Raw genomic sequence first — 12,704 nt, forward strand, 5'->3', positions numbered from 1 at the left:
ATACTTCCATGCTTCCCCCTCTTCTGCTTCCTCTTACGCCACTTGTGGCACCTCCACTGTGGGCAAGATGCACCAGTGGGGGTACGTGATGGCGAAGGCCTCCGGAGCAGACCGAAATCCCGCAACTCACACAGAGTTTAAAGCTAAAAAAAGTTTAATTTAGCTAATATATTTCCCCTTCTGGTTAAAGTAGTCTGCTGCTGGGATAGATGGAAATTTGGTAGGTCTATGGCAGCCATTAATAACTTCAGCACCTTGGGGGCATCCCCACCTATCCCTAAAACCATGTAGTATTGTTCTTAGATCAGCATCAGAGGGTGTTTTGATGTACAGTGGTTTCAGGATTGTATTTATAGCTGTGACGACTTCTTGGACGATGAGGCAGCAAGGGGTCATTCCAACACCAAAGAGGTGGGATACTGACCTCTATTCTTGGTTAGTTGCTAGCCTCCACAGACAAATTGCTGAGTGAATCTCTACAGAGATTGGTCTTCTGTATCTGGTATACTCTCATTCAGTCCAATTGTTATTGATAAATGCCACCAATCCTGACGGCGTGGATTGGCCCAGATTCTTCTTTAGAGAAGGAAGAAGAAAATTTGAAAGAATTTGGAATAGTCAAATTCATATTGAGGAAACAACCTGAAACAACAACAGGCTTATCTATTAACCATAGATAGTCTTATAGGATATCAAATACTGTAAAGTGTAGATTGTTTCTTAATTACAAAGAAAACTACCTCCTATGACGGAAAAATGTGGTGTAAAAGTGCTTTGTGCCTAAGCAGAGTGCAACAGGATTTTTACTATGTAATTTGGGTGGATGAAATGCCTAAACAGTAGTATGCCATAATAATAATAGCAGTAATAGTAATCGTATGAACAATTAAAATTACTAGAGGACACATATCACGTTGAGCACTTTTGTTTTCAAAATCCTGCTTTTCCCTGCTTGAGAATTTCTGTTAAATGAATGAAAGACCATAGCACACGTGTTTTTGTTTACAAGTTCTGGTTCACTTGCAAAAAGGGCAGTGTGAAAGCGAACCGCACCAAACAAAAAACATCAACATTTTATTTGGTCTTGACCAAGCAAGTGAACCAACACACATTCCTGGTGTGAATAGACCCTTAAATATATCATAACAGAAATTAATGGACAATGTAATGATTGATTTCAATACAGTAATGTATCAACAATGTTGTGCAATATAAATTAACAAAAACAGTGTGTTATATCAGTGCTAACTAAATAAAATTTAAAAAAATGTATTTGTATTTTCGTCCTTTTTTTCCGGAGAGATACTGTTTAAATTTAGAATTAAAATAGCATTGATGTGAATCACATAGATGAGAACTACATGAACACTACATGGGATGGGAGTAAGTAGCTGTATTGATCTGATGTTTGTGAGACACAGAATCTGATTGGTTTGAATCCATTGTGTTTGTAAGATGCTGTCAGATTAAATAACATGAAGCTGTTCTTCATCTCTCACTGCTACGGTCTTCTCTCTTCACCTTCACCCATACCATCCTCTTCTAGAGGATCTACAGCTCCAGATGCCCTGAAAAATAAATCAACACAAATTAAAAATGCAATGTTTATTAAGGAAACCTGCAGAGCTTTCTGTGGAGTTCAACAGCTGTCTCTGTAAAGGCCCTACAATTGATTTCCTTAAAAATAATTCAAATACTCTATTTTTGGTATTGAATGGATTACATTTATACTTCAAGTATAATTGTAACATATTTTTTAATGTTTTTATTGCGTTTAATTATGTATTTCACGAAGAACCGAATTGTGAATTACTGTGACTGTCTATTTTATGTGATTTTGAGCCAGACTTTTATTTTGGCTCGGTGGTGTGACATCATAAGGCTGTGCTGCGCTCCAGCATCTGTCATGATTCGGCTGAAGAGAGGTTTGTGTTTTTAAGCATTTAAAACTGTTCAAGCAGTTTTGTAGTTTTTACAAGAGGTGTAAAGTGACTTAATGCTGATTTAGATTTACAATTTAGTATTGTAATACTTTAGGTAACACTGAGAGTAAAAGCTGCGTCTCACTTCGCTTCCTTTATTATTCATCGGTTTATCGTGATGAGAGAAATTGATACAATTTATTTTTTATAATTGATACAAAATGACTCAGTGATTCAAAGCTCTCGAATCACCGCTCGATGAAGCTGCTGCTCAAAATAACGAGAACAACAAACACAAGTGATGATAAACTAACATCAAACGATAAAGTGGAATCTGTTAAATGGAACTTAAGGCCCAAATCTAAATCATGAATTTATTATGTGTTTCTTTCCTAATATGCGGCTCTAATTTTGACCTGCTGGATTTTATTTATTTATTTTTCTTCAGGCAATTTAAGTCCTCTTGACACACTGTTATAAAGATGATGTTTATTAAAGAGGAGAGAGAAGACATGGATATTGAAGAAACATTCAGAGTCAAGCATGAAGATACTGAGGAACAAACAGGTTGGTTTTCTTTTCTCAAAGCTTCTCGGTCATTTGACCCGTATTAAAATGTCCAGCTCTACAGAAAAGAATTATATTTTTGAAGAATGTTGTATATTGAGGTTTCATTGAGATCACATGACTAGACAAATAATAAAGCTGCCTTCTAGTAAACCTGAGAGGATCCTACTTTCAAGTTGCCATTTATTATCATTAGGAAAAACACTAAGCAGTTCCTCAACAAATATTTTGTGTTAAGGCCGAAATTTGCATGCAACATCTGTGCACATCAAAAAATAAATTCGACCTCATGTTATGTCAATCACATTTGCACACTGCCTCCGAAACTTTCGTGTCCAACTAAAACTGCTGGCAATGGTGGTGAATGAATCGCCAGTGCTCAGATACCTAGAATTATATATACAAATATTATTGTATCAAAAATACTACAAATATTATTATATCACAGCTATATTTATAGCGCACCAAGTACCTGTAAATATGTGTGTGTGCACGCCCGGGTCCATACCTTAGAAATACTGCCAGTCTCTCTTCAGGATCAATTGGTTCACGGAAATTGGTGGTCTTCTTTTTAATATGTTGCTCCAGTATCACTAGCAAAACATCAAACTGAGCCACTGACATCCTGAAGTAAACTTTTAATTGGTCTGGATAATCTGCTTAAGAAGGGATAAGAAGCTTTGCCAGGATGTGAGGAAATTAAAGTGTATTAATTGCGGAAAAGTGAAGTAACGTCCTTCAGGGGATTCACATACAAGGAGAAAAGCAGAGGACCCAGTACTGAGCCCTGTGGCACTCCATACTTTTATGAAGCGTGTATTTATTCACACTTTCTGTATGATGATGAGGCTTAAATCCTGAAAGGATTTTTAAAAAAAAAAAGCACAACAAAATTATAAACAGAACACTTTAGTTTTTGCCCTCATTTTTCATGAGCGGAACTCAAAGATCTAAGACTTTTTCCATATAAACAAATGGCCTATTTATTTCAAATATTGTTCACAAATCTGTCTAAAGCTGTGTTAGTGAGCACTTCTCCTTTGCCGAGATAATCACTTCACAGGTGTGGCACATCAAGATGCTGATTAGACAACATGATTATTGCACAGGTGTAAATAATAAAAGGCCACTCTAAAATGTGCAGTTTTATCACACAGCACAATGGCACAGATGTCTTTTGAGGGAGCGTGTAATTGGCATGCTGACTGCAGGGATGTCCACCAGAGCTGTTGCCTGTGAATTGAATGTTTATTTCTCTACCATCATCTGAGACCAGCCACCCGGACAGCTGCTTCAGCAATTGGTTTGCATAACCAAAGAATTTCTGCTAAAACTGTCATAAACCGTCTCAGGAAAGCTCATCTGCATGCTCATCATCCTCATCGGGTTCTCGACCTGACTGCAGGTCAACATCATATCTGACAGTTATCACTGTACAGGGCAGATGGCAGACAGTGTGTATGGCATTGTGTTGGTGATCGGTTTGCTGATATTAACAGTGTGGATCAAGTGGAGTTATGGTATGGGCAGGTGTATGTTATGAACAATTTGGTGCATTTTATTGATGACATTTTGAATGCACAGAGACACTTTGACGAGATTCTGAGGCCCATTGTGTCATTCATCCACGACTATCACCTTATGTTGCAGCATGATAATGCACGGCCCAATGTTGAAAGGATCTCTACACAATCACTGGAAGCTGAAAACATCCCAGTTCTTGCACGGCCAGCATACTCACCGGACATGTCCCCCATTGAGCATGTTTGGGATGCTCTGGATCGGCATATATGACAGTGTGTTATAAGTTCCTGCCGATATCCAGCAACTTCACACAGCCACTGAAGAGGATTGGACCAACACAGGCCACAATCAACAACCTGATCACCATTTGACTCAAGCAGTGCAACACATCTCCTTCTAATTGAGTTGGTCTCACCAGATACTGACTGGTTTTTTGGTGCAGACTGGTTTTTTATCTTACGTTGGCACTGTAGCCACGAGTGCTTAAAACTGTGCCTCCCCATATCTCGTGAAATGTCTTCAAACATGGATTTATTTCTGTAATAACCCTGCATTTTTGCCTGCACTGTCTCTTCACCCCAAATACTTAAAAGACATGAAACCTCCACATTGCTCAACTGTGTGTATCCTTCGTCCTCCATCACTCCTATAATAAGTCAAGTGATCTCAGTTGGTGGTGTCCACCTGAGTTGACGTCACTTTTTTAATGACGTACGACTCGCATTTACTGGGGAACATCCGATTTGTCTGCTTACATGGCACAAGCAAATGCACGTATGTGATTTATATCCGAAAACCGGGTCACTTGAACCATGCAGTGTAAATGGGGCCTTATTGTAGCCAGCCTAAGCCAATAATCGTGTCTTGATATGCTACACCTCTGAGGTGGATGGATTATTTCTGCAAAGGAAAAGTGCTCACTAACACAGATTTGGGCAGAATTGTGAACAATATTTTAGAGAAATAGGCCTTTTTTGTACATAGAAAAAGTCTTAGATATTTGAGTTCAGCTCATGAAAAATGCAGGCAAAGACTAAAGTGTTGCATTTATAATTTAGTTCAGTGTAAATGGCAGATTTGAGATTGGGCTATAATAAAATCTTCTTGTTTGAGGTTTGATAATTGCCTGTTTTTTATTTTTTTATTTTTTATGCATGTCCTGAAGAAACACCTCTTTTAGTAGCTTAGAGCATATACGATCTAGTATATATGTTGGTTTTGATGTTTGTTGCTTTGAGCCATTTAAAACTGGTTTTAACTTGCATTTGTCTTTTTTTTAATTTTTTGCTTTAGACTTGATGTCACCAAAAAGGGAGTGTCAAGAATTCAATGAAAAGGATGATGAATATCAGAATGAAAAGCATCAATATATCAAAACTGGAGAAAAATCATTTAGCTGCTCACAGACTGAAAAGACACAAAAAAGAGCACATAAGACAGCAGATGGAAGTTATCTCACCTGCCAACAGTGTGGAAAGAGTTTCAAAAGATTTGGAAACCTTAAATCCCACATGAGAACTCACACTGGAGAAAAGCCTTAAACATGTAAACTGTGTGGAACAAGCTTCAGTCGAAAATCAAGCCTTAAAAACCACATGAGAACTCACACTGGAGAGAAGCCTTTCACATGTTCTCAATGTGAAAGGAGCTTTGCACATAAACAAAACTTTGATGTGCACATGAGAATCCACTCTGGAGAGAAACCTTACACATGCAAAACATGTGGTAAGAAATTCATTCGAAAATCAAACCATAAAAGCCACATGAGAGTTCACAGTGAAGAGAAACCTTACACATGTACTCAATGTGGAAAATGTTTTACATATAAAAATAACCTTGATGTCCACATGAGAATTCATACTGGAGAAAGCCCTTTCACCTGCCATCAGTGTGGAAAGTGTTTCACTCAAAAAGGAAACCTTAAAAAACATATGAACATTCACACTGGTAAGAAGCCACACAAGATAACTATTTTGTACATAAAGTAACACTTTGTTGAACAGTGGGAGTATTCAGACCCCCTTAAATTCTATTTGCAGCCATTTTCCTCTAATGTACACACAACACCCCATATATTGACAGAAAACACAGAATTGTTGACATTTTTGCACATTTATTTGAAAAGAAAAACTGAAGTATCACATGGTCATAAGTATTCAGACCCTTTGCTCAGTGTTTAGTAGAAGCACCCTTTTGATCTAATACAGCCATGAGTCTTTTTGGGAAAGATGAAAAGTTTTTCACACCTGGGTTAAGGGATCCCCTGCCATTCCTCCTTTAAGATCTGCTCCAGTTCTGTCAGGTTGAATAGTAAACGTTAGTGGACAGCAGGGATGGAAATTAGCACCTGCCAGCAGCCAAATGCAGGTAAACTTGCTTCACCTACCGGCCACCGTGGCGGGTAAATAAAAATAGCATACTGTTTTACCCGAACGGTGGACTCTTTTAGAGGAGGCACACCTTCAAAAAAAAAAAAAAATGTGGCGTTACATTGCAGGCGTTAAGAGGTCTGCAGAGAAAACATCTCAGAAGGACCCAGTGGACAAAGAGGCGAAGATCAAAAAACTTTTTTTTTTTTTAAGAACGATGGAGAAAAGCGGACAACGGGGAGTCCCGCGATTGGTTAGTTTACGTCGAGACAAGTCTGACAATGTTCTGCTCAGTATGTCGTCAACAAGCTTTAGAAGATGCCAAAACTAATAGTTTCATTGTTGGGACTAAAAATCTAAAACTGGAAGCCATAAAAGACCATGAATCATCCAAATGCCATATCCAGGTAAAAAAGAGAGCACAGCCAAATTCCTCTCCATTATGTCTGACGGGTCTACTGACTGCCGTGATTGAACAGGAAATGCTGTATACACGCTTGTGCAACCGAGGCAAGGTGGAGGTCCACTTTGTAGATATACAGGATGTGGAGAAAGCAGACTGTGAGTACATAGCTCAGGCAATAGAAAACTTGATGAGGGAGGTCTGTGGAGAAGAGTGGCAGGCCAAGTTGGTGGCATGTGCAACTGATGGTGCGTCAGTGATGACAGGGACACGTAAAGTAGTGAGCAGGCTGAGAGGAAGTGACATGCACGTCCTGGGTATTCACTGTATGGCACAGCGCTTGGAACTAGCTTTCTAGGATGCCATTAAGAGCTGCTCTATGGCTAAACAGATTGAAGATGTGCTGGCAGTGCTGCATACATTCTACTGTAAATGTGCTCTCAACAGGGCAAACCTACAGCACACCTTCAAGATTCTGGGCCAGAATCCCCTTGTACCAACTAGGGTCGGAGGCACCAGGTGGGTTTCTCACCTCTTCAGGGCCATTGACCATTTTTTGAGGGGTTACTAGGGACTTACCCAGCACCTAGACCAGGTAGGCTAGGCTAAATAACAGTGTAGGGAATGTGAATGTTAAGTTAAAAGGTTAGACCCGTTTACTGTCAGAAATGTGTTCAGTGTAATTTAATAAATCAAACTAGCTTACAGTTATAAAACACTAATATATATTAGAATTTGACTAATGACTTTTCTTTATTGATTTGACGGATTTTGTATAAAGATTCAGTCACCAGATGCTGAAGGGGTGAATGCAGTGCAGAAGAGCAAAGCACGGTACTACTTCCAAACCTGCCGGCATCCACCATTTTTCATGTTTTGCAACTTCATGCATGATTGCATGAAAAACAGGTGAGTGTCAGAGTGAGAACTGAAAAGTTGTGTTAATGTGTTTGCTGCTTAGCTGAATATCTTAAATAAACTTACTAATGTTAATGTACCACAGACCTGGGCCCAAGCTCAAAGCCTGTATGAAGCAGCACGAGAATGATGACAGCATCCTAAACCGTGTCATGAGGGCCAACTTTGATCTGCTTGACAAACTCTGCCAGACTCTGTCACTTCACTGACATCACCATAGTGATTCTCCAAGCTACGAAGTTAGTGAATCTGAACAGCTGGCCTGATGCAGATCGCTCTAAACTTATGTGATTTAGGTTCATACGTAACATTTAATCTACAAAGTCATTAAAGCATATAACTCAATGGTTTTTAATTATGTCTGTCTCTTTTCAGAATTTGGTGAATCAGAAGTGGTGGAATTAACTACACACTTCCAGGGCATCCTGAAATCCTCGGGGGTAGCTGTTGAGCTCATCTCAGATCAGTGGACCATTCTCAAGACCAGACTGTATGAGATGGTAGAGAGTCTCCACATGAAGACATGGCCAGAAATCAACAAGTCTTTGCAACCGCAGTGCCCCGACATCCTCAGCCTGATTGACCTCATTCTCACCGTTCCAGCCTCGACTGCAGACTGTGAAAGAGGCTTCAATCAAATGAAGTTAGTGAACTACTGACTGTTCAGCTATCCAGTCCTTTTATTGAGAATTATGACCCCACCCCTGCTATCCAGCTCTGGCAACAGGCTAGCATCCAGCCTAGAAGGCCACAGTTCATGGAGGGGAAGAAGAACGCTCAGGAAAGCACCTCTGAAACTTCAGAATCTGATTCTGATGAGCAGGAGTAAATTGGACTGGGAGTGGGGAGGATGGGTGGAGGAATGTTAGTTTTTTGTTTAATCTGCCCTACTCATTTAATGAATGTATATCGGTTCATGGTTTGTGTGTGTATGAGAAAAAGAGAAAATATCAGTATTTCACTCCCTTAGCACCCCCATTACACACCTAGTTAATTTATCGATAAAGCAATCAATTTTCCCAGCTGCCTGGAAAAATGCAGTGTTGGTTCTGATTTTCAAGACAGGGGAACCTACTGATGTAGCTAACTATATAGACCTATCAGCACTTTGTCGGTGGCATCAAAGTTTGCAGAAAAAGTGGTAACTGAGCAGTTAACTGACTTTTTAAATTCTGGACAAATACTTCATCCAATGCAATTTGGTTTTAGGAAAAATTACTCGACCGAAATGGCTACTTGCTATTTTGTTGAAAAAATCAAATCAAAACTAGATAGTGGGAGTGCTGTAGGAGCAGTTTTTCTGGATTTAAAAAAAGCTTTCCATAATGTTCTTCTTTCTAAGTTGTCAAACTTAAATTTTTCTGATGATGCTATGAAAAGGATGGAGTCATATCTCACCATGACAAGACAAAGCACCAGAGTTGGGAATAAAATGTCATCATTCAGTAGCTGTTCTGTTGGCATCCCGCAAGGCTCAGTCTTAGGCCCTTTGTTATTCAGTCTATATGTTAACGATCTACCACTAGCATGTCCCCAAGTTGACACCCAAATGTATGCAGATGACACAGTCATTTTTGCACATGGAAGAGACCGATATGAAGTGGCAACCAAATTAACAGCAGCAATGGCAAAAATTGCTACCTGGCTTTCTGAGTCTTGCATGACGTTAAACGTCAGTAAAACTGCGTGTATGTATTTTTATATAAGGAAAAATTAAAATCAGCCAGATCTCGTTGTAAAAGGGGGGGGAAATCCAGATTGTGTCACATTTTAAATACCTGGGAGTTACTCTTGATTCACAGTTGTCTTTTACGAAACATATAAAGCAGGTTTGTAATACTGTTAAATTTAATTTGAGAAATTTTAGACACATTCGTAATCAGTTACCTCTAGATGCTGCCAAATTGTATATGCACTCAATGATTTTCTCACATTTTACATACTGCATCACAAGTTGGTCGCAAACCGGAAAAACAATACTTGCTCCACTACAAACGCTATATAAACAAACTCTCAAAGTATTAGATAAAAAGCCATCAGGTTATCACTACTGCAATATCATCCAAAAGCACAAGCTCTTGACTTTTGACAACTTTATGTGCTTTACCAATGTTTGTTTAGTTTACAGAGTAATTAATAATCTGGCTGCGCCCCAATTAAAGGAGTTCATATTATTGCTCTCAGATAGTTGGAGAACTACCAGGGCAAACAGTAGAGGTCACGGTGCCGTACAGCACAGACGTACTGAGTTTGGCAGATCCGCCTTCTCTATCAGAGCCTCTTAGTACTGGAATTCAGTCCCAAATGAGATTAGAGACATCAGTTCATTTACTTGTTTTAAATATAAAATAAAATCATGGCTAAAATCGATACAGTCATGTACCCATTAATCATAAATAAAAAATAAAAAAACTCATTTTCTGTCGTATCCTAACATTGTATTGTTGAGTCTATTAATACTGCATTTTATTTTGTTCTGTTGTTTTGTTTTATCGGGTTTTTAAGAATGTGAAACTTTGTTGTCTGAAAGGCTATTTGCGTGATGACGTTTTATGGTATATTTATATGTGATTGTTAATCGTATGTTACCTCGTCCTGCCCAGGGACTACAGATGAAATTTAGCTTGTAGCTAATTCTGGTATGGCTGAGTGCCATACACTGTCCCTGTTAAATAAACAAATAAATAAATCAGTATTTCACTGAGACTTGAGATTAAATAAACTGCTTAAGTCTTGTAGATCTTGTAGTATTAATTTTCACATGCAGTTACACATTGTCGGTTAAAAACAAGAAAGTGGCTGGTAAAAACATTGAGTTGCTGGTAGATTTTGAAATCTACCAGACACAGTGGCCGGTGGATAAATAAGTTATTTTCCATCCCTTGTAGACATCCATTTTCAGGTCTATCCAGAGATGCTCAATTGGGTTTAAATCGGGGCTGAGTTGTTGTGAAGCCACTCCTTCGTTATTTTAGCTGGGTGCTTAGGGTCATTGTCTTGTTGGAAGGTGATCCTTCTCTTGGTCTCATCAGACCAGAGAATCCTATTTCTCACCATCTTGGAGTCCTTCAGGTGTTTTTTTAGCAAACTCCATGGGGGCTTTCATTTGTTTTGTACGGAGTAGAGGCTACTGTCGGGCCACTCTACCATTAAGCCCGACTGGTGGAGGGCTGCAGTGATGGTTGACTTTCTACAACTCTCTCCCACCTCTCGACTGCATCTCTGGCGCTCAGACACAGTGATCTTTGGGTTCTTCTTTACCCCTCTCACCAAGGCTCTTCTCCCCCGATAGCTCAGTTTGGCCGGACAGCCAGCTCTAGGAATGGTTCTGGTCGTCCCAAACGTCTTCCATTTAAAGATTATGGAGGCCACTGTGCTCTTAGGAACCTTAAGTGCAGCAGAATTTTTTTGTAACATTTGCCAGATCTGTGCCTTGCCACAAATCTGTCTCTGAGCTCTTCTGGCAGTTCCTTTGACTTCATGATTCTCATTTGCTCTGAAGTGCACTGTGAAATGTAAGGTCTTATCTAGACAGGTGTGTGGCTTTCCTAATCAAGTCAGCTGGACTCAAATGAAGGAGTAGAACCATCTCAAGGATTATGTGAAGAAATGGAGAGCACCGGAGTTAAATATGAGTGTCACAGCATAGGGTCTGAATACTTAGGACCATGTGATATTTCAGTTTTTCTTTTTTAATAAATGTGCAAAAATGTCAACAATTCTGTGTTTTTCTGTCAATATGGGATGCTGTGTGTACATTGAGGGAAAAAAATGAAATTAAATGATTTTATCAAATGGCTGCAATATCACAAAAGGTTAAAAATTTAAGGGGGTCTGAATACTTTCTGTACCCACTGTATATGATCACACCATTGTGATTAAAGTATTCACTGTGTCATGTGTTTAACTTGCCTCAACTCGCAGTCTTTAACCAATGCACCACCACACATAAAAGAAAAGGTATACTTGCCAGCTATGCTTTGTTATACATTTCAAATTTACTTAAGCTGTATATTCAAAAATTTTTTTTTTTTTAATAAAATTCGGCTTACCTCAACTCACTGTATTTTACCAGTGAACCACCACATATATAAAAAAGAAGAGTGATAAGTTGTGCATTTTATGAAACTAATTTCATACAATTAAAAATTATATTCAAATATTTTTTTTTACATATTCAAGAATTATAAATCTCGAACTCTTTTCAATTCAACAGCACACATAAAATAAGAAAGTATTGTTTAGTATACATAACCAATATATTCAAATTAAACATTTCACTAATTGAAAACACACACACACACACACACACTTTTTACATCTAAATATAAACTATTCAATAAACTGTTTATCAATTAACAAGACAATGTTCAAGAAAATATAGTACTAACAATTAATTACTTGGTTTATAGAATATGCAAACAATCTGAATCAAAATTGGTAAATTCTTCTGCATTACTTTACTAAAAACACAGACAAAAAATCCCTAACATTGAACATTAAATTACCTTTCAATAAGTTCTAGAATTACATTACATTACATATCAAACAATACACTAGCATAATGAGAAAACTATATCCAATGTGTGCAATGAAAATAATAAAAAAAAAAACACTTCAAAGGAGTGGCAATTTTGACCACAATCATTACAAACAACAAACGAAATAGGTTTTGAAAATATTTCAGATATTTCAAAATATCCACAATAAAAAAAAATAATAAGCGTTTTGAATATGCATCGACTGTAGCACACTCTGTTCAATTGTTGGATCTGAAACTTTAAGGTTGTGCATTTGAATCCAGGGTTGCTTTTTATATTAAAACATATCTTCAACATTATAGTGACTGTGTTCCATATGTGGCACAATGTGATGAGATGCATCTCACAGATGAGGAACTTTTTTTTTTCACCACCAACACGTTTCACTTCACTGATGTAGATATGTGCTTATGTTCTCAGAAAAATATTAAACCATGAAAAACATTTAAAAAAAAAGCTA

At 38.2% G+C, this 12,704-nt stretch overlaps 1 long non-coding RNA gene across 3 annotated transcripts; it reads left to right on the plus strand.

Annotated features, from left to right (window-relative positions):
• Nucleotides 1-5,599: 5,599 nt before the first annotated feature.
• On the plus strand, nucleotides 5,600-11,608 carry LOC113067469 (uncharacterized). 3 transcript variants are annotated; one of them, XR_003279352.1, is made up of 4 exons: nucleotides 5,600-5,738; nucleotides 7,567-7,694; nucleotides 7,789-7,942; nucleotides 8,079-11,608. It is a non-coding gene; the product is annotated as an uncharacterized LOC113067469 (long non-coding RNA). The 3 variants fall into 3 exon arrangements; XR_003279351.1 differs by lacking the exon at nucleotides 5,600-5,738 and adding an exon at nucleotides 5,831-5,960; XR_003279353.1 differs by lacking the exon at nucleotides 5,600-5,738 and adding an exon at nucleotides 6,010-7,304.
• Nucleotides 11,609-12,704: the final 1,096 nt, after the last annotated feature.

Source organism: Carassius auratus, chromosome 4, assembly GCF_003368295.1.
Source record: "Carassius auratus strain Wakin chromosome 4, ASM336829v1, whole genome shotgun sequence".
NCBI classification, from domain to species: domain Eukaryota; kingdom Metazoa; phylum Chordata; class Actinopteri; order Cypriniformes; family Cyprinidae; genus Carassius; species Carassius auratus.